The sequence below is a fragment of the Zootoca vivipara genome, chromosome 6, assembly GCF_965207765.1.
Source record: "Zootoca vivipara chromosome 6, rZooViv2.hap1.1, whole genome shotgun sequence".
Classification (NCBI taxonomy): domain Eukaryota; kingdom Metazoa; phylum Chordata; class Lepidosauria; order Squamata; family Lacertidae; genus Zootoca; species Zootoca vivipara.
Window position 1 is genome coordinate 35,535,083 of NC_142589.1, and position 25,232 is coordinate 35,560,314.

General features: G+C 43.4%; 1 long non-coding RNA gene across 1 annotated transcript in view; it reads left to right on the top strand.

The window, feature by feature from the left end:
• The window catches only part of LOC148685303 (uncharacterized), a 32,762-nt gene extending 28,378 nt beyond the window's left edge, over nucleotides 1-4,384 (top strand). The window contains exon 3 of the long non-coding RNA XR_015950523.1: nucleotides 350-4,384. This is a non-coding gene — a long non-coding RNA (uncharacterized LOC148685303). The remainder of the gene's footprint in view (nucleotides 1-349) is intronic.
• The last annotated feature ends 20,848 nt before the right edge of the window (nucleotides 4,385-25,232 follow it).

Here is a 25,232-nt window from a genome sequence, read left to right on the forward strand (position 1 = left end):
CTCACCATTTGTCTGTCAGCACTTGGCTAATCCTTAAATAGCCTTCAGCAGGTGCTTCATGCTTCCGCCACCTCCTCCTGCCTCCCTCCTCTCCCCCACTCCTTTGCTCCCCTCTGCTTTTATCTGCTCTTTTAGATGGTGGTGACATTTTCTCCAGTTCGTCCAATTCCTGCCTGTTTTCCCTGGGGTGGTGGGTGAGGGTGGAGGGGCAGCCAAGATATTGTTTAATACAGATTGAGCTGAGTTCATAAAACCAGAGCCAGAAGGGACCTCCAAGGTCATCTAATACAACCCACTGCTTTAGTTTAGTCTTACATGGTCTACATTTCTTGGTTTTGTCTCACTACAGAAGAGAGGCTGCTTCTGGAAATCTCAACGGGCACGTATTTCCACCTGCCTTGTCCCACCCCGTTGCCTGAGATCCTTATAAGGAGGAGAGCTGTATTTGGGGCAATGATTGCTACAAGGGAAAGACTGCTGGAACCATCAAGGGCAGGCTGTATAATGGCAGAAGAGGTGGGATGGTGGAGCTTGCAATCAACACACTGCGTATCTTTGGAGCAGCAATGATTCATGCATAGGAAAGAGACCCTTTCCAATCTACTCAGATCATTTGTGGGTATTGAACTGTGAGGTTATGTGGGGCTTGAAGGAGGACTGCCAATCTTTACCTCCCCAGGTGAGGGATGGGGAAGGGATTGAGAAAGGAGACCCAGATGAGAGCTGGGCTCCCATACAGCAAGTTAATTTGATGGGCATATGTGGAATGTCCTTTGGGAACAGCGACCCCACCAATTTTGGATGCTACCACTTTATTTCCTTTGTGGATATTATTCTCACAATTAGAATAATAGAATTGTAGAGCTGGAAGAGACCAAAGGGGTCATCTAGTCCAACCCCCTGCATTGCAGGAATCATTTGAACCCATGACCCTGAAATGAGGAGTCTCATGCTCTGCTTAGCTTTATGTTAGCTTATTTATATTGCTTTTGTATGGATTTATATTCTATATTCTATATATTATATTCTATAACAGCATTTCTGTGTGCTGCTCTGGTTCATCAGAAGCGGCTTTGTCATGCTGGCCACATGACCTGGAAGCTGTACACCGGCTCCCTCAGCCAATAATGCGAGATGAGCGCCCCAACCCCAGAGTTGATCACGACTGGACCTAATGGTCAGGGGTCCCTTTACCTTTATATTCTATATTTATTTACATTATGATTATTTCTAATTGTTCTTACTTTTAAAAACTTGTTATAGTCATTTGTTGTTGTTTATCTGGTATGTTGTGAGCTACTTTGAGCAATATTGTAGCAGCATACAAATAAATAAATGGATAATGATGACTTTTTAAAAGCAAAATGTGAATAATCACAGCCCCAGGATGTGTGCTTAGGCTACAAAAGTAAGGGTAAATGCTCAAGGTGCCTGAACAGTTACAACTAAACTGTGTTTGTGCAACAGGATTGTTTCTACACGCATCCACAACACGGCTCCCGGCTTCCATCCAGACAAGCAAGAGGCACAATCAGAGTTCAAGGACAGATTCCAGCCAGGCAAAAAACACTTGGAGTGCGATGCAGGGTCAGTGAGGGCCTAGGGAGAGTTCTGAGGGCCAGCTAGAGAGGCCTGGAGGGCGACACACATATCTCTCTCCAGGGAAGGAAGAGGCATTCTTTACTGTTCAGTGACACATTTCAGACAGGCAGAAACACTCAAGGAAGGTGCAGAGCAGGGCTGGTGAAGAGTTGGCCTTGGAAGAAGGGTGTGTGGCCTGATCAGATAGTTGAGGGGCAAATAGAGATGTCTGGGAGTCATATTTCTGGTCTGAAGTCCCTCAGCTGTGTACTAGAGAGCAATGTGAATTTATACTTTGAAACGAGTAAAGACTGATCTTCTCAGATCATTTCAGGAACAGTAAGTAGCCCTTTCTCATCAGAGCTCATAATGTTACCCTTTATGCTTTCCAAGGATATTTGATATATAAGCAGAGAGAGAATTGTTATTTATTTGCACTTAGACTGTGATGCACACTTTCCTGGACATAAATCCCATTGAACTCAATCACACTTACTTCTGAGAAGACATGCATTGGGCTGCAATATTTGTATTGCAATCTTAAAACAATTACACAAACATGAATACCAAACTCATAAAATGCAAGTTTCCTTTAATCATATAAATATCACATATCTCTCTTTTACAAACATCAATAAACATGTCACAGTTTTGATCAAAGATATCTCCGCTTTCTCCCTTTCCTCCTTTGTAGTTCATTATTTTTGGACCATTACTGTATATTCCCAAAATGAATTTGGCCATTCATTAATTGGTCACATTTTATTGTCTTTCCAATATCTGGAGCTTTGTTATTTATGCCTAGGAAACTACTTTTATTCTAATTTAATTTTTATTTGGGGTGCTGTGTGTGTGTGGACACCACAACGCAGGCTATGACACATCACCATAATTTAGAAGCTGGCTCACACACACTTAACAGAAACCTAAAATATACTAGAATCGGAGCGAGAAAATGTGAAAAGTATTATTAAGATTGACCTTCTGGACAAGTGAATCTGAGGATTCTAGTGGTAGGTGTTAACATTCTATAATCATTAATTCCCAAATTCTGTGCCAGGACACTCCAGTGTGCATGATAAATGCCCAAAGCACTTGACCTCAGAGGAGGTTGTCCATTAGGTCTCCGAATCTTGACTTGCTCTTGACTTGATTCCTTATATCCAGAAGAACAACTCATATAGAAACACAGGGTAGGCTTCTTTCAGCAGGTGAAGTGAGGAGGGGAAATCAGTGTGCCTCATCTAGCCTGCAACTTCCACTTCTGCCCTTTCCTCCAACATATCATTAAGTCTAAGCAAAAAAAACAAAACCCCACCCCACCTTCTGTTGACTTCTGTTACATATTTCAAAACAAAATCTCTTCAGGTATATGAGTGATTGCAATCCATATTTTGAGCATTGTACCTTAAAGATGAATTCTCCTCTGAACGGCACCCACACCACAGTCAAGACCCAACTTTGGAGATCCATGCAACAAAAACAATAAAGGCTTTCGGCATTGACTGTCTTAGTAAGCCCTGAAACAGAGAAAAAGTTTTCTCTACCTAAACACTGAACCCCAGGAACCACACGATAAACCTTAAGCAGTTTCATCCTGCAATTAAAGCCAGGGTCAAATATTTCTCTGGCTACGCTATCAGCGAGTCCTCCATTACAGTTCTTTATTTAGCCATAAAGTACCAGTTGTATTGAGTGGAAGATTAAAATTATTGTGTTGTGAGGACCGATCTTTCAAGCACTGTTATTTCATGCTGTAACGTTTGGCGCAGTTTTTAACAAAATCGGCCAAGCAAGCGTGTTAACTCTTCAGGCTGAATCATCAACTTCGTTTTCTTCTTGCTATCACAAAGCCTTTAAACCAAGAGCAGCATGTTGAAATCACTTTATTGGCCTTCCAAAATTCTAAAAGGAAAAAAAAGAAGATATTGTCAAGAGTAACCTTCTGAATCAGAGAGGAGAATCAGTTATGTGAGTCTACCTGGGAAGGGCATTCCAAAGGTATCAAAGTGGGCTTTTACCACCTCTGTCTAATAGAGGGACGATCTTAAGACACACAGACAAACATACCGGTATGGGAAAAGACAGTCCTTTAGATTGTAAATTCCTTGATTACAGAGACCTGTTTCTGTTATGTTACTTTGTGCAGATCCATATATAGTGTATTATAGATACTATACTATATTACATTATCATCACCACCAACAGCATTTTAGATTAGAATTTTCAGGCACTAGAACAAAGAGTAAAGCTGGGGTTGCAACTGTGTACCGCCCCTTGTTCATTTTTGTGTCAGAATGGTTTCTGGTCAAGCAGATTTTTCAGATAATAAAAATGCAGCCAAACATTGAAAAACTCTCATAACAATAAAACCCAATGGGATCATCCAATGAAGGTTCAGATTCAGGACAGACAAAAGGAAGTTGTTCACAAAAGGAAGGTAACCTATGGAGTTTACTCCCACAAGAAGCAGGGATGATCACCAACTTGGATGTCTAAGAGGGTAAGACAAATTCTTGGAGGATAAAGCCATCAGTGACTAGTAGTTGCAATGGTTATGTTCTCCCTCCGCTGTTGGAGGCAGTATGCCTCTGGATAATGCTAGTTACTAGGAATTATGCACATTTTACCCCAGAATATGGATTTTTAAAAGACATGTCTTAGATGGAGAACTGCATTGCAAACTTCAGAGAAGAACAAATTTGAAATGATGGGTGTGTTTCATGAAGTGAAAATTAGGTATGTATACTTTTCAATGTGAACTTAAAAAATTCTCCCACACGTTTGTTTTTGGCAACTGCTGGTTATGATTTCAGAGTCAAAGCAAAATAAAATTAATGCATTGTTGCAAGGAAAATTGCAAGAATGGACACCCTCCCATTCTACTGCAACTCAAGTTGACTGGACACCCCTACTAGCAAGAGGAGGCTAAATAATGCTCATAAATACATTCTCTACATTGTGGATCACTGTCATTTAATTGAGAAAATCCTACTCTAACTCAAGGGACACAGGTGGTGTTGTGGGTTAAACCACAGAGCCTAGGGCTAGCCGATCAGAAGGTCGGCAGTTCGAATCACCGCGACGGGGTGAGCTCCCATTGCTCGGTCCCAGCTCCTGCCAAAGTTCGAAAGCACGTCAAAGTGCAAGTAGATAAATAGGTACCGCTACAGTGGGAAGGTAAACAGTGTTTCCGTGTGCTGCTCTGGTTCGCCAGAAGCGGCTTGGTCATGCTGGCCACATGACCTGGAAGCTGTACGCCGGCTCCCTTGGCCAATAAGGCGAGATGAGCGCCGCAACCCCAGAGTTGGTCACGACTGGACCTAATGGTCAGGGGTCCCTTTACCATTACCTTACTCTAACTCTATTCATTTACATTCCTTTTTTAAAAATAATAATAATTATTATTGATTTTCTAACATTACAAATTACAAAAATTCACAAAAGCAAAAACAAAAAACTAGAATAAAAACATAAAAAAGAAAAATATATCAATTCTAACATTTTAATTAACATTGTAGACTTCCTCGATTCCCCTCACACTGGGTCCATTTTTAACTCCCAATTAAGCAATTCATTTACATTCCTTTCAGTTTCATGGTTCATTAGCGATTTGAAGACTTACTGCATGCAGGATGTAATGTTGCTCTCAAGTATTGTCTCAGCGTCATCACTAGAGGAATTGTCAATACTTATGATGACACAAATTGTTAATAGTAACAATTAAGCAAAAATTTGGTAAGTTTTTCAATGGTGCAACTTTTTAAAAAAGCATCAGTATTCCCCCACCCCCAAGTTTAACAATAAACAACAACAGAATGAAAAGGTGTATCACTTTAAGGAGAAGAAATACTTAGTTTTGAAAAGCAAATGTATTGCATGCAAGCTACCTTAGATGGCCTTGCTAGTGGGCATCTCCACATCTTGTGGCAATGAATCCCTTACAGCAATGATCCATTGTGTGCAACTTTTTTTGCTTTTGTATGTCCTGAATTTGCTGCCAAGCGGTTTTGTGGGATGATTAAAAGAGGAGGAGAACTGGTTCCCCCATTCCAGCTCCTTTGCACCATGCAAAATATTAGAAACCCCCTAACATTTTCTCTTGAACATTCTGGTTGCCCTTTTCGGTATTATATATACTACACTGTGTAGCATCAAATGACTGTTTACAATTTGGATTGTTATAATCACACTATACACCACATCTTCCTTCCTATTCCAGAATAATGGCAGCTTTAGTACTTTATATGATACATGTTTCTGGTCCTCATGTTGAAGATGGACAGGTGGCCATTTCTTCTACATTCACAAAATTCAGAGTGGATCTTTATTAGATTTCTAGTGTACAGAGGCCACAAGAAGTTTTCATTTCCCACAGCCTCAGCATCTTCCTAACAGATCTAGATTCCACCCCTATGTCTGTGTCTGACTGTCCTCCCAAATGATCTATGCACCCCATTATTCTGTTGTTCCTTCCATCCCACTCCCTGGGAAATGCCAAATACTGTAAAGTGAGGGGCGGGAGTGCTACCACTATTCACTGTATACAGCCAATAAATGGAAACAAAGCCCACATACATTGCACAATTTATTCTAGTCAAATAACTGCTGTTGTTTGATTACGGAATCTGTTGTGGGACCTTCAGTGCAGAATTCTGCATGCATGCATGCTTATATTAGCTATGTATTCGTTGCCAATTTATAATAACGTCTAAGCACTTGTTCTTTTAACAATCCCGAAAGCCCAAATTCTCATAAGCTAGGGGCTCACCAACCTGGCACCCATGGGTGCAGTGGCCTTCTTGAGGTCTTCCCTTGGTGCCCATAAAAGCCTCCTGACTGCCACCTTTGTCGCGAAGTGGTGAGAGTCATTGCCATCATTTCTCTTGGAAAGTACATAGAGCTGAAGGAAGAAGTTGGAAGAGCGAGGTTCATTCCCATTTCCTCTTCCAGCTCTATGTGCTTTTCAAGGGTCAGATTAATTCTGTTGGATTCAGCTTAGAGCACTTGGAAAAGCAAAATATGTGTTTGTTTGTTCTCTCTCTCTCTCTCTCGGGGCAGATCTGGGGGAGGGGGGGGAATTGACCAGAGGGGATGGCATTCAGATAACTTCCACAAAAATCCAAATATGCCCACTGGCCTAAAAAGGTTGGCACTCTCTGTATAAGCTATTGGTCAGTCCCAAATTCTGCCTCTACAGGCCTGACAATGTTCTCACTTCCCCTGTGTACACTTATCCAGCAGAGGTCAATCTGGTTTGAATTTGGTCTAAGCTGTCCATGTTACCAAGAAAATTCATATAATATAGTCTGTGGCCAGCTTGCTCTTTGATAATTTCTTCTTTCTCCTTTGTTTATCTCAAGTAACCAAGCTTTGTTCTAAGTAGGCCTCTAACCAAAAGGGAAAAGGAGGGGGGGAGGGAGGGAGGGAGGGAGGGAGAGGGAGAGAGAGAGAGAGAGAGAGAGAGAGAAGGAAATAACAAGCAAAAGAAAAAGCTTTCTACTCTGATCTCTTCCTGACTTGTTGCAGATGTAATGAAATAAATCTTCTGGAAGAACAAACCTTCCCTTCCTCTCTCCCTGTTGCAAACCCGAGGAAAGAAAAATAAATTAAAGTCTCAGCTCACCAAGTCCTGGATGATCAATCCCATCTCCTCTTCTACAATCTTCCATTCAAATGAAATGGTGTCAATGATCCCTTCAGAAAGATGAGGCACAAACAGGGCTGGTCCTACCATTAGCAGCTTGGGGAAGCTGCCTCAGGTGGCAGGTGTTCAGTGTGTGTTTTAAGTGCTGTGAATGTTCCTTGGCCCATTAAGCTTGCATGCGGCCCTCAGATGTGGTAGAGCAGGCATGTCAAACCTGCGGCCCTCCAGATGTTTTGGACTACAATTCCCATCTTCCCCAACCACTGGTCCTGCTAGCTAGGGATCATGGGAGTTGTAGGCCAAAACATCTGGAGGGCCGCAGGTTTGACATGCCTGTGGTAGAGGATGCTGTCCCACAGCTAATACCTCACAGCTTAGTTGAACTAAGCTCTAACTACCAGTCTGGCTGACTTCAGTATACACAGAAAGAAGGGTTTCATCTTGTTCTGTGCCTCAGTCCAGGGCTGGCCCTGGACACAAACCCACCTGGAACTCCTCTTGCAATATCAACCCCATCTAAAGCAAAAGAAGTTCCACAACAGCAGGTGTGAGAAACCTTTGGATCTCCAGATGTTGCTGAACTACAATTCCCATCAGCCCCAGCAAGCATGGCCAATGACCAGGGATGGTGGAAGTTGTAGTTCAGCAACATATGGAGGACCAAAGGTCCGCCACATCTGCACAAGAGGAGCAGATTAATTGCTCTCCTACACACAGTACAATTTCTCTTTCAATGAGAACCATGAAGAAGTTGGCAGAAGTAGAAGATGGTGGGATGGGGTGGGGTGGGATGCCATGGCTCACCTGACCTCTGGCCAGTTGCACTGCTGCTTATTCAGAGAGGCACCAGGGAGGGGAAGGCAAGGTGAGCATATTGCAAATGCATCACTGCGGAAACCTCCCTTTTAAACACCACCACCACCACCACCACCACCACCACCACTGTTGTTTCCCAGTGTGTAGTGGAGGGGGAACATAGCAAAGTCTGGAACTTTTTTTCAGAGCAAGAGCAATGATATGACATTCCAGAGCACCAGGGTGATTGACACAAGTTCCTTGCTCTGGCAGGTGAGTGAGGTGATAATGAAGCTTTCAAGATGTTTTGTGACAGCCTAGCACAGAAGATGCAAGAGTACCTTGATTTAGCATAACCAAAGAAGTCTGTGTCATAGAACTAATGGCATCCCTTCACCCAGCTGCTGTGCAGGAGAACAATAGCCAGAGTTGTGTGTTAGTTGAGCTGGAAGCTGGAGACACAGAGAGGTGTTTGCTCTGTGCTGGACTTTGGGGCTTCCCTGTAACCCTAAAGGGGAAGCAAGAACTGTTGTGTTATTGCTGTGAGCTGCTCCATCCTATGCTCCTGTTGTATACATACATATAAATAAAATATCCTAAAGATGGCACAGTCTCCGCTGACCTTCATTCAAAGGAAACCAAACCCTGTGTAAAGCACAGGTACCTCTGGAGTCTCTCACTGCTTGGAGATTGGAGTGGTGTCAATATAAAGACACACTGTGTGTCATGCCATTAAACCCTGCTTTTAAATCTGAAAGACTGGGGTGGGGGAAACTCCCCTTTTAAATAAGAATATCTTTCAAAAATCCAAAGACACTTTATTCAAAGTAGGAGCCTTCAAGGCATCCATTGCCATCTTTTTTGGGGGGTGGGAATCAGAGATTTAACAGTGCACTCCTCTGCATATCTAATAGGAAATCAAGTTGCTGATGAATCAGCGGAATGATTATGTGAAACTTTAGGGTGAGTTAGTTTGCAGAGCTGAACAACTGAGTCAGTTTCATGATTAAAAAAGGAAAAAAATCAAATCATTTTTTTCTCACTAGCACTGTTGGGAGGCTGAGGGTCGCTCTTTACCTAATCCCCACTGTCCTATGATTTACTGCAGCAAGGTGGAAGAAATTCTGCGAGCTAAGGAAACCTAGGAAAAGTTGCTTTGTTTGCACAATATATACCGGCCACACATTTCAGCTTCTTCTCAGTGTTGGGGATCACCTTGCATCGCATTGCAGACACAAAATCCACAGCTTCGCCTGAATGGGAAGGATGTAGGTGGGTAAAAACCACTGTGGCAGGTTTCTTGCTAAGGAAACTAAAATGAACAAGAGGTCTTTCTTGAAAGATTATAACCCAGGATCTGTCCATTGGTTGGCTATGGAATCAGCTGTGAAGGGGGAGAGGCGGAATGACTGGGAAGAAGCTGGTCTGAAGCGCAAGGCCTGAGTTGCATGATCGCTTCAAATATGCCAAAGAAACCACTAAGAAATTGCTGTCTTCCTTCTCGAGTAGCACCAGGGCGGCTTGTTGACTCCCTAGTAAGTGATAGCTTGGCGAACTGAGAAGGGGACCATTGTAATCCCTGCCTCCTTACCACAAAGGAGCCCATTCATATGGGCTAATTTTGAAGGCAGGGCTAGTGTGGATCGGGATCAGGACTTCAACCGCAGTTTAGGAGACTAGCAGGCACTTTCCACCAGGGGAAAGACCTTCTGTGGGCTGGGGAGTGTTCCACCCCCTCCCCTCACTGCATCTTGAATGAAATTGCTTAGTTGATTCTGAACAGGGGTATCTTTTCTGGAAACTGGACACTGAAGAATGCAATGGAAATAGACTGGGGAAAGGAAGGCATCTTTTTTGGGGGGGGGGGCAAAGTCGTCATAGCAAATTGCCAAGTCATAGAGAGTCTCCTACCATGTGAAGACCTGAGTTCATCAGCTCTCTTCTATGAACATGGCAAAATTGGCTTACACAACAGAACCTAAACACTGGGTTCATTTAGCCTGGTCCTCAAAGGTCTTTTCTTCCCTCCCAGCCCTGGAATGAGACAGAACCTGGGAATTTCTACATGCAAACATATGCTCTACCAATGAACTGCCAATTATCCCCTTTTAGTTTGGTTTAGTAGGGAAAGGTGAGTAAAGGAGAACATGGTCAAAGTGTATAATAACACGCATGGTCTGGAGTGGAGAAAGTGGATAGAGAGATGATTTTCTCCCTCTTATAATACTAGAATCTGGAGTCATCCAATGAAGCCAAAGGGGGAGAGGCTAAGGACAAACAAAATAAGGACTTCTTTACACAGTGCATAGTTAATCTATGGAATTTGCTGCCTCAAGATGTGAAGATGGCCACCAACTTTGATGGGATTAGACAAATCTATGAAAAATTAGGCTCCCAATACCAAATGCCTCTGAATACCAGTTGCTAGGGGGCATGAGCAGGATAGGGTTAATTCACTCATGTTCTGCTTGCGGGCTTCCCAAAAAGTGTCTGGTTGGCCACTGTAGGAACCAGGGTACTGAACTAGATAGTCCTTTGGTCTGATCCATCAGGCCTCTTCTTATGTTCTGTGTTTTCTTTTATCTATCATGGATCGACTGCCAATGAATTCCTTTGGATGAGCCTGAGCTCTTGTATTCTTGTTCCATTGCAAGCAGGACTCGCTGATAGCTGAGAGGCATTGACAGTGAGCCCTGCCTGCAGAAGAACAACCAGGAGTTCACTTTATGGCATCAGGTGAAGGGCAGGTGGGTTGGGGAAAAAAGCCTCATGGGCCAAATTTGGACTCACACCTGGTCTAGAATGGCTTAGCTGCACCACTGGAGGAAGGCGTTCCACCCCCTCAATCTCTTAGCTTGCCCTTTTCTCTTCTGATCCTTCCTGAAACTCCCTTTCGAAATGGTGGTACCATCCTGTCTTCTCAAAATCCAGGTTCTTTCTTTCTTTCTTTCTTTCTTTCTTTCTTTCTTTCTTTCTTTCTTTCTTTCTTTCTTTTTATTTCTCTGATTCATTCGGTCTTTGTGAAGCACCAGTGGGCACAGGCTGTGTGTGGGAAGAACGACTACATAATTGCTTCCCGCAGAATAGGGTTACGCCATATAATTAAAATAGAAGACACTGCCAGTTTCAAAAAATTTAAGTGATTTCATCTGCCTTAGGGTCATTATGTCCCTCTGAGATGCCTACTCTTAAACGATGCTTCTATTTTCAGCGTGCAAAACGCTTCCCAAGAAAGGACAAAGCAGCCTTCTCATTGTTTTATGATCACCTGCTCCTCTGTTGGAATGCGAGCCCCGTGTTTCTGCAAAAACACAGCCTCGGTCTGGGGATTTCTTATGGGTGTGGGAGCTTTGACAGGCGCATAGAAATTCAGCTGAGGTGTCCCATTTATATCAGTGCAATCCACACAAACAAACGTGTCTGGGGTCAGAAGCTGCCAGGGCCAGCGCCAGGAAGCACCCTTCATTTCTGTGTGTGGCTGTCCCATGTGGTGGGTTGTCAGAATTGCAGCTTGGAGCATCTTATTGAACAGTGAAGTCTTCCCAGATTCTGAAATGGCCATGCCCATCCAGACTGGCCACGATCGGACCCTCTTGGTCAGGAAGGGGCTGTAAAAGGCTTCTTACTTAGACTGCAACTTTGCCTCAGCAACCAAGAGTCTTCCTGGCTCACCTCTGCTCTGACCCACTCCTAGCTCAACTTTGACTACCGTATTCCCTCAGGCTCAGCTATGACACCAGGGTGGGAATCCCTCCTTAGGAACCTAAGAAAGCCCCTCTGTTCTCACAGTGGCCAACCTGATGCTTGTGCCACAACAGGAACTGAGTACCAGTACTTTCTTTTGCCCATCCATAATCTTCCAATCTGCAGTTTCATTGGATGGCCCAAAGTTCTAGCACAGGCATAGGCAAACTCCAGCCCTCCAGATGTTTGGGACTACAATTCCCATCTTTCCTAGCTAACAGGACCAGTGGTCAGGGATGATGGGAATTGTAGTCCCAAACATCTGGAGGGCCAGAGTTTGTCTATGCCTGTTCTAGTATTATAGGAGAGGAAGAAAAATGTCTTATCCACTTTTTTCTGTGCAAAATGGATAAACAGGAATACCTGGTATTATGCAAGTTGGCAAAATCACACTAGGTAGTTATTTGGGTTACAACCTAAGATCACCATTGTCCCATCAGAGCATATATGGGGCTCACTGTGTTTATCCTGCAAATACCTTCTCAATTAGGGGATGAAGAGCTTGTTGAAAATGCATCGTGTCCAGTTTATTTTTCACAGAGGAGTCTTGGAGTTCGAAAGAAAGGAGAAGGCATGCTTAGCAAATGGGGACAGCAGGGAACCAACTGGCAAAAAAATCCAATCCTTTCTATATTAGAGTGACAATTTCAACATGGTGTTTACACACACCAGTAAAAATAAATGGCCTGAAACTGATTATGCCTTGTCTGTCACTTCTCATTCTGCAGAGGTGCGTGGCTTTGACTATTCAAAATAGGACATGGAGAAAGTTGGGAGACTTCAGATCATTGCAGCTGTTTCAAAGGATGAAGGAAATCATCATAAGAAATTTAGAATGAAACTTTAATAAAAAGAGAGAAAGATAAAGAGGGGAAAGGGATTGTTCTGCATTCTGTTATTATTTTCCCTTTCTTCTCATTTTTCCAGGAACCCTGTGAGGTTGGTTAGGCTGAGAGATGTTGATTGGCCCAGAGCTGAGCAGTCTGTCACCAGCAGTAGCTAACCTGCTGTCATGGACTACAACTCCCATTGGCACCAACCACTATGGTCAGTAGCTAGAGATTCACACCCAAGGTCTGTCTAATCTGGTGTCTGGTCTAATGTCCCTGGAAAACTTGCAAGGTAACAGTGGGTTGACCCCCAGTACCTGCTGCTGAGAATTATCCTATCCCCGAAGATGAAGGCTCTCAAGAAACATGCATTGGTATTTAAAGGCTGTTTATTGAAAAATGGATACCCCATATTCTTTGTCTAATGGACTCTTGAAGCAGCATATAAAATGTTGGGGTGGGCAATTCTGTCAATTTTGATGTTTCTCATTTGCCTGCTTTAAGGTTGGTTTTCCACGCTTCCACATCAGTTTGCCATTAAAAAAGTGAGAATGTCTTCATGAAAATTCACCAGCATTTTTGTGTGAATTTCTTCTCATACTTTTTTCCCCTGTATTCACCTTTGTCTAATGTACATGTTTTTGCAAAGCAGTACACCCTTATCTGATGCATTTTAATGCACACTTTAACCCACTGCATGCATTTTTGTACACATGACTTGGCTGGAGAACTGCATTGCATAACTCAGAGAAGTGTGAATTGTGAAGGATGGCTGTGTTTCTGTTTGTGTATCATTTCAGAAAGTACGCCTTTAAATGTGAACTGAATCAAATTTCTCCCCCACCCCTAGTTACAAAGTCATCTTATGAGCAGCTGGGATGGAAAAATTCCAGGAGAGGAGGCAACAAAAGTTGCCGTCTCTCAACTGTGCCAATGAAGTGGCCCTAGGGGAGGGCTGTAGCTCAGCGGTACAGCTTTGCATGCAGAAAGTGTCCCAGGTTCAATCCTGGCATCACCAGGTAGTGGTGGGAAGACTCCTGCCTGAAACTCTGGAGAGCCGCTGTCAGTGAGTGTAGACAGTACAGTACTGAGCTAGGCGAACCAAAGGTCTGACTTAGTATGAGGCAGTTTCCTATCTTCCTGTTTCGTCCCGTGCTGTATCCTGAGGACTAGAAGCTTGTTCTGTCATTTTGCATGTAAGCTTTAATTCTTAGCATCCTGGATTTTGCAGGCGCCCTGGCTGCTTGCAAATCCTGTGCATGTGTGGCTTTGGAAAATACGTCCAGAGAGTTTGAGTGGCTTCAGTCATGCCCTGTTTTGATCAAAATGGGCAACGTTACATCATGGCAAGTATGAGAGCATCACTGTCAAAACACTAATGAGTTTCAAATGCTATTTTGATGGTTTCCTTTGAAAGGAATACACAAAGCCCAACCAAATTAATTAAAGATCTCTGAGGCTTTGTAATCAGGATAGCCACAAACGAGGGCAGAAAAACAACTTTCATGTGGGGGACTGCACCCACAGCTTAAGTGGCATTCCCATAAGGGAGGATTTATTTTTTTATTTTTTTGAGAGCTTACCTCCCCCCACTTGCCAGGAGTTTGAGGCAGAATTCAGAAAGTGACCCATTCTAGGAAGAAGTAGGTGGTCTGTGCTGGAACATAAACTCAAAAGAATCACTTCCGTTAATCTCAAAGGTGGACTTCTAAAAAATATGGGCAGATAACTTCCCCAAATGAATCCTGGGAAATGTGGTCTGCCAAGGGTGCTGGCAAATAGTCGCTTTGTGAGGAGAAGCTACAGTCCCCATGATTCTTTAGGGGAAGTCTCGTGCTTCAAATGTGCACCGAATATTATTTAACTATAGAGTGTGGTTCTGTCCTATGCTTCAAGGCTCAGATGGATTTTCATGAGGAAATGTTTCATTAGTTGAGTTTCAATGTGTCCAAATGTTCCCCAGAAGACACGCCCCACAAACCTTGCCTTTTGGTCAGTAGTGGTCAGCAGGGAGGGTGTGTGTCAGTGTGTGCTGACTTGACCTCCTACCACTGTCTTCTCCGTGGCTTATCAGGCAGGAAAGAGGGAGGGGAGAAGTCATTGTGGTGCAAAAACATTGGCACCTTCCTCCCAATAAGCCAAAGTGATGGTGACAGGGGATCAGGTAAACACCACCGACCTGCTAACCACGGCTTCGTTTTGCTCTGTTCCCCATTTTGTCCTGCCTGGAAGCTGATTTTGGCACTTACTTACTTACTTTATATCTCATCTTTCCTTCAAGGAGCTCAAGGTCTGGTTCCTGGGAAGTTACAGTGCCTTTGTAATCATCTGTTTCCTTATCAATTTATAGACTGAGTGGGTATTGCAAGGCACAGAGCAAGTACATAGGCAGTACTGATTCCCATGTAGCATCGCACCATCAGCTTCCAAATCAGCTCACAGTAAACTCCAAATGGGTTAATTTCACCAGAACAAGCTATCCACCTAATAGAACTCTCTACCTAATTAAATCAAGCTGACAACATATTTAATGGGTTTTAGGAGCCAACTTAAGACTTAGTTATTTCACCAAGCCTTCTTATGAAAATGATTTACTGTTTTTAGAACCTTATCAGATGACCTATTCTGTACTTCTGCTTCTTTAATGCATTTTGCTTTGACTTCGTAGTTATCTTGCTTTGGTTTAGTGCACTGCTTAGATATATTTTTGTGGTATAGAAATGAATAACAAATAACACACATTCCCAAAGTGTTGTGTGAGAAAGGAGGATTCCTGTTGTGCTTAACTGCCCATTAACCTAACTTCTGTTGTCTCCTTCCAATAGCGGTTTCCACCAATCCACCATGTTAGGAAGAGAAGAGAACTGGCATGTCAGTGCACAACCAAAGCATTCCTCAAGCAAGACATAAAGTTGCATCCTTTCTGGAAACAAGCATGCTGCAACACTTCAAAGAAAACCAAATGTGCAAGTGTAAAGGGCTGTAGCTGTAGCTTTGTCAGCCAGAGGACAAAATTACTCATTCAACTATTAAAAGCATTTAACAAGGCAATTTCAGCAGGCTCTTTCTAATTCAGGAGACTAAGCCCACAAATGTCTGTTTCCCAATGTAAAATCAAAAGTTTGTATACCCTGGGGAACTGCCATTAAACTTGGGTGCTTTAAGCCTGCTCTCTTGTATATTTCTCCATAAAAGTTAGGTCTTGCTTTTTAACCTCTGGTAGACAAATTTGTAGCAATAGGCTGCTGCACTGCAAGAAAGGAACCTTTTTTTCTCCCCTGCCCCCTCCCCTTTTACCTACATCTGCTCCATATTTGCATTTCAGAAATTAGAGAATTCAGTTATGTGGAATTACATAGCAACTGGGCAGGGGCCGAGGTATGGAACTGATTCGGTCTTCAACCTAAATAAGAAGGTTTTTCAAGCTTTCTCCAGGAAATTGAGTGGAACACCCAAACTGACATTTCGTATTAAATATTATATTTGTATCGTTGCTCCTTCGAGCCCATTGGTCTCAAACATCTGGGATCTCTGTTTGTAAGTGCAGAAACTGAATACCTGCTCAGAATTAAGCTCATCAGAGCAAAGAAATTAAAATATTACTGGGTACACTCTGAGCCAGTCCAATTGTAAGGGAAGAGCTATTAGAATATGATTAGCCGAGCCATATTTGCCCTCCAATATGTCATACAGCATTAAGGCTGAGAAGACTTTGAAGCAAATCCTACTGGCAAACCCCACTGCTTCATCAGCAGCTCTGCACTGAGGAATGTGCTCTTTCGGATAGTGACCCAAGTCCTGGGGTGGAGTGGAGCATCTTTTGAATTCCTGCAGCAACTGGGAAGGGCCAATAGCTCCATAGCAGAGCATCTGCTTTGCATGCAGATGGTCCCCGTTTCAATTCCTGGCATCTCCAGGTAGGAATGGGAATGCTCCTCTCTAAAAACGTGGAGAGGTGCTGCCAAACAGTCGACAGTACTGAGCCAGATGGGCCAATGATCTGACTCCATAACTGACTCCATAACTGATATGAGAGTTAATTCACCTGCAACAGCAGGGATCGTTCAGTCTGTAACTTAAGGGTTAATTTTGGGCTGTTAGTAAAGCCATTCCAGCTGGATCAGGCCAATGGCCCATCTAGTCCAGTATCCAGTTTTCACAGGGGCAACCAGATGTCTGTGGGAAACACACAAGCAGCACTCGAGCACTCTCCCCTCCTGCAGTTCCCAGCAAATGGTATTCAGAAGCATTGACTAGTAGTCACTGATAACCTTCTCTGCCATGAATTGGTCTAATCCTGTTTTGAAGCCCTCTAAGTCGGTGGCCACCACTGCCTCTTGTGTGAAGAAGTAATTTCTTTTGTCTGTTCTGACGCTTCCAACATTCAGCTTCATTTGGGCTGTGTTTTGGAACTCCAAAAGGACAGGGAACCTTGGACATGTTTTTCTGTTTGGGAAAGTGGGTTCCTGTGACGTGTCCTTGCCGCCTAGACTTGGTGAGCGGATCACATTGTTAAGACTGTATTCTGGGTTGATAGCTACCTATCTAATGTCATGCCCTTGTTCTCCCCCCAAGCCACATGCCATTTTGAAGTGGACATCTAATGCCATGCCCTGGTCCTCGCCACAAGCCACATCATGTTTTCATGGAACATTCCCCAAACCACCTCTGTTGTCTCTTCCCACAGTCATGTTTGCAAGAAGTCCTCCAGTGCCTCAAAGCTCTGTTCTTTGCCTTCCCTGATGCATCCCAAGAGTCACTTTTTCCTCCTGTCTTGTACTCCCCCCCTTCCACCATTCTCTTCTCTTTCCTAATTTTATTGCATGCAAACTGATAAGCACAGTTCCAGTGAAACAGTTCCAGTGAAATCTCAGGTTACATGGGTCTGTAATCCAACTTAGCTTCCCTTGTAAACCTGATTGCTTTTACTGTACCATAAAGGAATATATATATATATATATATATATATATATATATATATATATATGAGATATGTTGCATCCGCCTTCCCCAGAAAAGGCCGGGGAGAGGAAGACTAGAACGGTTCCCTGTGGAAATTCTTCATAAAAGAGATATCAGTGAAAACCCCTTCCAGAATTTCTCTGAAAATCACCCGTGTCGTGTTTCGGAGATCACCCTGCAAACTCCATGGGTGGCCCTTGCCGGATTGCATGTGTATCTGTCAGCATGTGTTCCCTCTCTCTCCCTCTCTCCCCCCCCCTCCTGCTTTAAATCTGGAATCTGGCTTTTGGGTATATAGTAACACTTCCTATTTTCCCTTCTCCAGCAGTGCCTCCCTCCCCCACCCCCTGCCCCTGTTTAAATTGCCATATCTGATTTGCTCCCTAACGAGGTAGATTGGACTAATCAGTCTGGGATTGATGAGCGTTAATTACTTCTAAACATTTTTTTGTGATGAAAACTCTGCGAGGGCAAATTACTCCATCAACAAGTGAGTCATGAGTTGAGGTGCCTTTAATGATGAGTTGCTGGATTTGGGCAAACCACAAGCTGGACTGGAACCCTTGTTGTGGTCTTCCGATCCTCAGTGTTGCAACTGATGGTGGCTTGGAGGAGGGGGAAGAGAAAGTTACTCACAACTTGTAGAATGGAACAGAAAAATGAGAAAGAAAAGTCTCTCTCTCTCTCTCTCTCTCTCTCTCTCTCTCTCTCTCTCTCTCTCTCTCTCTCTCTCTCTCTGTGTGTGTGTGTGTGTGTGTGTGTAGGCAGAACACATGTTGATGTATGCCACCAAGATTTCTTGCCCCAAGGGGTGACTGTACTCATTTTCAAATCCAGATTTAACCTCAGCTAAGTATGACAGACGTCCGAAAAATGCACCAGAAGCCACCTCAAACAAGCAAAAAGAAGAGAATCTGGTTTCATTACCCTCTCTTTCCCACTACTCTATGGGATGGAAAGCTCTGAACGTTTGCAAAGTCAGTTTTCTGTGAGGAGAAAGCACAAGAGACTTCTGGTGTATTTGCCAACATAACAGCTGACTTAAACTACTATTCTCAATGAACATATCTGGTAGGGCTAAAGTATGTCTGAAATACAATTATTAATTATTTTTGGATTTTTTTTAAAAAAAAAGTTAGCTTTTTTACTGAAATTGTTCTTACTTGTCCTCAGTCTTAATTGACCTCAGTTGCCATTTAGCAGTAAGGTAAAGGTAAAGGGACCCCTGACCATTAGGTCCAGTCGTGGCTGACTCTGGGGTTCCGGCGCTCATCTCGCATTATTGGCCGAGGGAGCCAGCGTACAGCTTCCGGGTCATGTGCCCAGCATGACTAAGCTGCTTCTGGCGAACCAGAGCAGCACACGGAAATGCCGTTTACCTTCCTGCTGTAGGTACCTATTTATCTACTTGCACTTTGAGGTGCTTTTGAACTGCTAGGTTGGCAGGAGCTGGGACCGAGCAACGGGAGCTCACCCCGTCATGGGGATTCGAACCGCCGACCTTCTGATCGGCAAGCTCTAGGCTCTAGGATCTAGGCTCACAGCGCCACCTGCTTCCCATGATCAGGCAAATCTAATTGGCTCTTCATCTGTTTGCTACATGATCTTGAATTAGTTGGGATCACCCAGGAAAGAGGCAAAAGCAACAGATAAGGGAGCAATCATTGAAAATAAAGAAGGCAGGAAGGTGTATAGTATTTAAAATATAAGCATTTTTTAGATTTGAACTTAGTATTGAACGTGAAGAATATTTGGCAAAGCCGCATAACAACTAATTTGTTTTACAATTACTATATATGATGTGAACATGTGAGGGCTTCAGAGTATTGGTGAGAGAAACACACTCCACATGCACCCAGAGGCTCTAAATCAGGGGCCAGCAAACTTTTTCAGCAGGGGGCTGGTCCACTGTCCCTCAGACCTTGTGGGGGGCTGGACTATATTCGGGGGGGGGGATGAACGAATTCCTATGCCCCACAAATAACTTAGAGATGCATTTTAAATAAAAGCACACATTCTACTCATGTAAAAACACGCTGATTCCTGGACCGTCCACGGGCAGGATTCAGAAGGCGATTGGGCCGGATCAGGCCCCTGGGCCTTAGTTTGCCTACCCATGCTCTAAATCAGGCATCCCCAAACTTTGGCCCTCCAGATGTTTTGGCCTACAACTCCCATGATCCCTAGCTAACAGGACCAGTGGTCGGGGAGGATGGGAATTGTAGTCCAAAACATCTGGAGGGCCAAAGTTTGGGAATGCCTGCTCTAAATAAATAGGTCCATCTGACTCAGTTATGTCTACACTGATTGGCAGAGGCACTCCAGGGATACAGGCTGGGCACATTCCCAGTCCTACCTGGAGATGCCAAGGATTGAACCAGGTACCTTCTCCACACAAAGAAGATGCTCAGATGCCACTGAGCTGCACCCCCTTCCCCAAGTTTAGGGGAGCTTCCTATGCATAGGATTGTCTCTCCAGAGTTGCTTTTGCAGCCCCCACCGGCAATAAATCTATCTAGCTGGATTTCTCACGAAAGGAAAGGAGATCATAACATCTGCAGCTGCCCCTCCCCATAGCAATTTATGGACATTCGCTTCCAGGCTTGAGGTTGGTTTATGGAAAATAACACCTGCTTTCCTGACTCCCCAAGCCAGGGTGGAATTTTTTCTTGCTGTCTGTGGATCCTTAATAGCTTGTTTGAAGCCAGCAGATGATTCATAGCATGATCCTAGTACGTATGCACTATGTTAAAGCAAAGGAAGGGGAGGGGGCAGCCCAGTTGCTATGTACCGTCTCTCAGCTAGGCCCAAGCCAGTGCTTTTGAACGCTTCGCTTTGCAACGCGAGCAGACAGCTTGCCAGGTTGGAGTCCTCAAAGTGGGATTTTGTCGCTTCAGGAATCAGAAAGCATAAACACATTTGTCTCCTCCACTCCACCTTTTTAATTTTTTTAAAATTTTAGGTCTGTGCTTTATTGCATACCAACCTCTGCTGTAGGCAGGTTCAGATGTATTTTTTTAAATAAAAAAAACCAACCCCCCCTCTCTCTGCAAAGAGCATCCCCAGCTGTGTGGAGGAAGTCATGTCTGACCTGGTGCAGGGTGGTCGCCTCAAACCAACGCATGATTCCAGAGCGAAGGACAGAGGAATGGATTCTGGGGCCCACCGCACTGCATCTTGTGGACATGTTTAATCTAATATGAAAGAGCCAGTGTGGTGTAGTGGTTAGGGTGTCAGACTAGGACCTGGGAGACCAGGGTTCAAATACAAACTCAGCCATGAAGCTCACAAGGTGACATTGGCCCAGTCACTGCCTCTCAACCTAACCTACCACACAAGGCTGTTGTGGGGATTAAATAAGGATGGGAAGAACTGTGTATGCCACCGTGAGCTCCTTGGAGAAAAAGGTGGGATACAATTGTGATGATGGTGCAGATCATCATCATCATCATTAGGGATGGGCAAGTTTTTATTTCTTATTTTCCCCCAGTCTTAAATTCAGTTCTCTGTAGTTTGCTTTTTTTAAAAAAATAAAAAGCACCCTCATGATGATCTATCATCATTTTAGTGCAAACTCCTCCCTATACACACATTTGTATACCAGTATGCTGAAAGCCTTGTCACAGAATAATTTTAAATTTGATATTCTCAAAAGTATGGTTTGGCGGGGTGGTGGTGGTGGTGGTACATACATTTCCCAAATCATTACATTTCTGAAATTTCTGAAATTCATGTTTGAAAGCCATTTTTGTTGTTGAAAAAACCCATAATTACTGTACTGAGCTTTGTTAATAATATTTAAGGCAATCACACTTGTTTTGACCAGCTAAGATAAATACTTGTATGCTTTTGGGGCAAAGCTTATTTTAATGGTTGTAAGTTTTTTTAAAAATGGTTTTGATGTTGTTTTTAATGCTATAACCTGCCCTGGGACCTCAGGGTGAAGGATGGGTAATAAATAAAGTAATAATAATATTATCTAGGGTTGTGTCCAACTAAGTCCTACTCGGAGTAGACCCATTGAAATTAACAATCTGACACTAATCATGTCCATTAATTTCAATGTGTCTACTCTGGGTAGGACTAACACTGAATACAACCCCTTATTGACTTACATATTTATGTATGCATTTCTTTAAATAAGGAAGCCACTAAGTTGATTTAACTATGAAGACTTCTTTGTTGGGGAGATCTTTATGCTGGATGGGGAGAAGAGAGAGACGAGAGATCCATCTTTTAGTACTTGTACTTTGTCAAGGCACTGCCTAGCCTTGAAATAACCCCCCACCCCCACCCCACATCTCTCTCTCCTTACAACCTTCCATTTGAAGTAAATACGTTTGCAAGAGCTCTTTTCCTTTTCCAGATGAAGGGCATTCCTATGTTATTAAAGATTTGGGGCAAAGACCAACGTCCAACAATTTGCATATGATAATTACTATTTATACAGATGTAAATTAAGGGGGACTTTTGGAGGGAAAGCCATCCTGTAAGAAATGGGGGGGGAGAGTAGCAGGAAGTCTGGCACTCAAGGGAGCCCACTGGTGGATCAGGCCCCATGGACCACCCTCTGACAAGAACCCTGGCTTAGATGATATCAAAAATGAAAGGTAGGGGGTATGAATCCGTACCTAGTCTCCTGGCCTTTTAAACATCCATTCATTGCTTTGTTTCTGTCATGATAAAAGATTGACTTTCCACAATCAGCTCTCCACACATGGCTGTTTGTCAAAAGAAAGAAAGAAAAAATGGGGAGGGGAAATGTATCTCCGTCAAAATGGAAATAGTTGGCAAGCAAAAGCAGATTAAAAACCTGGATGCTCTTCCAGGCTGATGTTTGAAAAGTGATACAGTCAGCCCTCAAGGACCCCCCACACTGTGGACATGGTTTGCATGAGAGCTCGGCTTGAAAGTCCAGGAGAGGGGTCTCCCCCCCCCTTTCAGCACCACGAAGGTCATCACAAACACACACAAATATCAACCAAGAATATCTGTTGGCTTCTATGTGCTAAAAGGGGAAGGGGGAGAAGGCGGGAGTGTATGACTAATCTAGTAACCTTTCTTTTTGTGTTTAGTAGAGCCCAAGTCTGTTTACAATAAAACGGAGCGAGATTTTTCATTCTTCCAAATGGAGCAGGGGTTATATCAACAGCATAACCTCAGACACAGCAAACACCTGTTGAGCAGTATTGGGATTCGGCCAAATTTTAAAAGGGAAAGAATCATGATTTCTTCCCCTTTTCTCTTCCCTTCTCCTCACTCAGCTAAAGGGGTAATTTGAAGTCAAAATGTATGGTGTGGATCGTATTGATCAGGGACGCCCTGAGAGAAATGTTGGCAAAATTAATGTGTATTTCTTTTAGATGAATCAAAATATTTCAGGGGTTGTAGCTCAGTGGCAGAGCATGTGAAGAGTCTCAGCTTCAGTCCTCAGCATCTCTAGGTACGGGAAAGACTCTTGCCTGAAACCCTGGAGAGGCCATCAACACTAAAATCCCACTGAACCAAGAGTGAACTCCAAAGCAGTACTTCAAATGAAGATTTGATGGGAAGAAAGGTGATTTCTTTCTTTTTGAAAATCAAAATAAACTCCAGATAGATTCATGTTTCTATTTATTGGAGTATGTGTCAGCTACAAGGTTCAGCTTCTACGGATCTGCAGTATATGGTAGCAACTCAATTTGTTTCAGATCCACTCTGTATCTTCCTAATTCAGCTGACAGCAGAAATTCATTGTAATGAAATCATAGTTACCCTAAAACTGAAGGAAGCAGAATGAAACTTTGGGTGATGTAAAAGCCACTTTAATGCACTCTCCACCACATGCTGGCTAGGGTTGATAGAAGTTGTTCAAAATACCTGGAGGGCACCAAGTTGGCAAAGTATGCTTTAGGGCAGTGTTTTCCAACCTTGGGTCTCCAGCTGGTTTTGGACTACAACTCCCATCATCCCTAGCTAGCAAGACCAGTAGTCAGGGGTAATGGGCATTGTAGTCTTGAAACAGCTTGAGACCAAAGGTTGGGAAACACTGCTTTAGGGAGTCTTTGACAAGAAGTGATTAGGTAGCTGATTGGGACAACTGAGTTAGATGGGTGGCATATAAATAATAAAATTGTCTAGTGTTTACAGCACACACAAGTGTGAGGAAAGTTACCGTATATAAAACTGCATCTTTAAAAAGTTGCAAAACTCACATTTGAAAAGCAAACCCAAGTCTTATTTTCAACACCTCAAAATTCTTTGCACAAGTTGTTATTAATCTTCCGGTTCTTCACTCAAATCTGTGAATGTGGAGCCTCTCCCCATTTTTTTATTTAAAGGAAAGCCCCAGATTTTAGTTAAGAACAGAAAAGTTTAATTAGCAAAACCTTTAACATTTCAGCCACCTACTTGTTTTAATTTGAACTCAGAAATGCTGAATTCAGGGAATTAGTTACATTTCAAATGTGCATTGGTTTTGCAATCTGTCATTGATCATATGGTTTTGGGAATCCAAACCAAATGTCTTTACTGGTCTTAACTACCTAGTCCCCACCTAGGACCCTATTTGCTCAGTGGTTACTAAATAAAACACCACATACCATTTTGGCAATACACTGATCTAATCTGGAGCCAAATTGTGCTGTGCAGAAGCACAGAAAGAGACCCAGGTGTGAATAATTAGTGGATTGCTCATAACTGAAGTCATTGCTCCTTAAAGCCTGAGCTAAAGGTTCCTAGCAAAGGCTGGAACACAATGCCTTATATCCTTTCCAAATGTGTGGGATTATTGTGGTTGTCTTCTTCCAGAGGTACATTCTGGCTAAGCAGCTAGCTACACACAAATGTCCTCTTTAGCCACATGTGTCTCTAATCCAATGGTACCATTAAGGTTAGGACATTTGGGCAAAAGTCCAGAGCCCCATTCAGCAGAACTCTCTTATTTTGAAACAAGTGAAGTAAGACATATTTTCATCTACAGCAGCGTTGGGAAAACCTTTTCAGCTGAACATGGTTCCCCATCTCTGTTCAATGTAGATGCATAGGATTGGACTCTGCACTTGATGGTCCTCCTTTCTATAGATTGGAGATGGAGAACTTCAGACCTGGAGGCTAAATGCAGCCCTTCAGTGACTCTTCCAGGCCACACCCCTCACCAGTCCTGCCTTGCACCATCCATGGTTGCATTTGCCTGGCTGGAGTGAGTCCTTGAATACTGATAATGCTTCTTGATTGCCTGGATGAAGGACAGAAGTGGAGGTAGGGGCGAGGGCAGAAAGTAGCCTGATGTACAAAGGTAAAATTCACATTAGTTGCTCTGCCCACTTTTGCCTCCTGCTTCAGTCACCACTGGCATGTAACCATGAGGACACTACAAAAAACTTCACTTGTGTGCATGGGAGTACAATCCCAGAATAAGCTCCTGCCTTGACATACTCTATGGCAGGCATGGCCAAACTTTGCCCTCCAGCTGTTTTGGGACTACAATTCCCACCATCCCTGACCACTGTTCCTGCTAGCTTGGGATGATGGGAGTTGTAGTCCCAAAACAGCTGGAGGGCCAGGTTTGGCCATGCCTGCAAGGGCTCGTCCACACATTTGCTTGTCCCATGCCTAAAAAGCGTGGGTCCCAATGCTTTTTAGGCATGGGTCTGAATGGTTTTGTCTTTGCCTTGCCACTTTCCCTCGGAAAA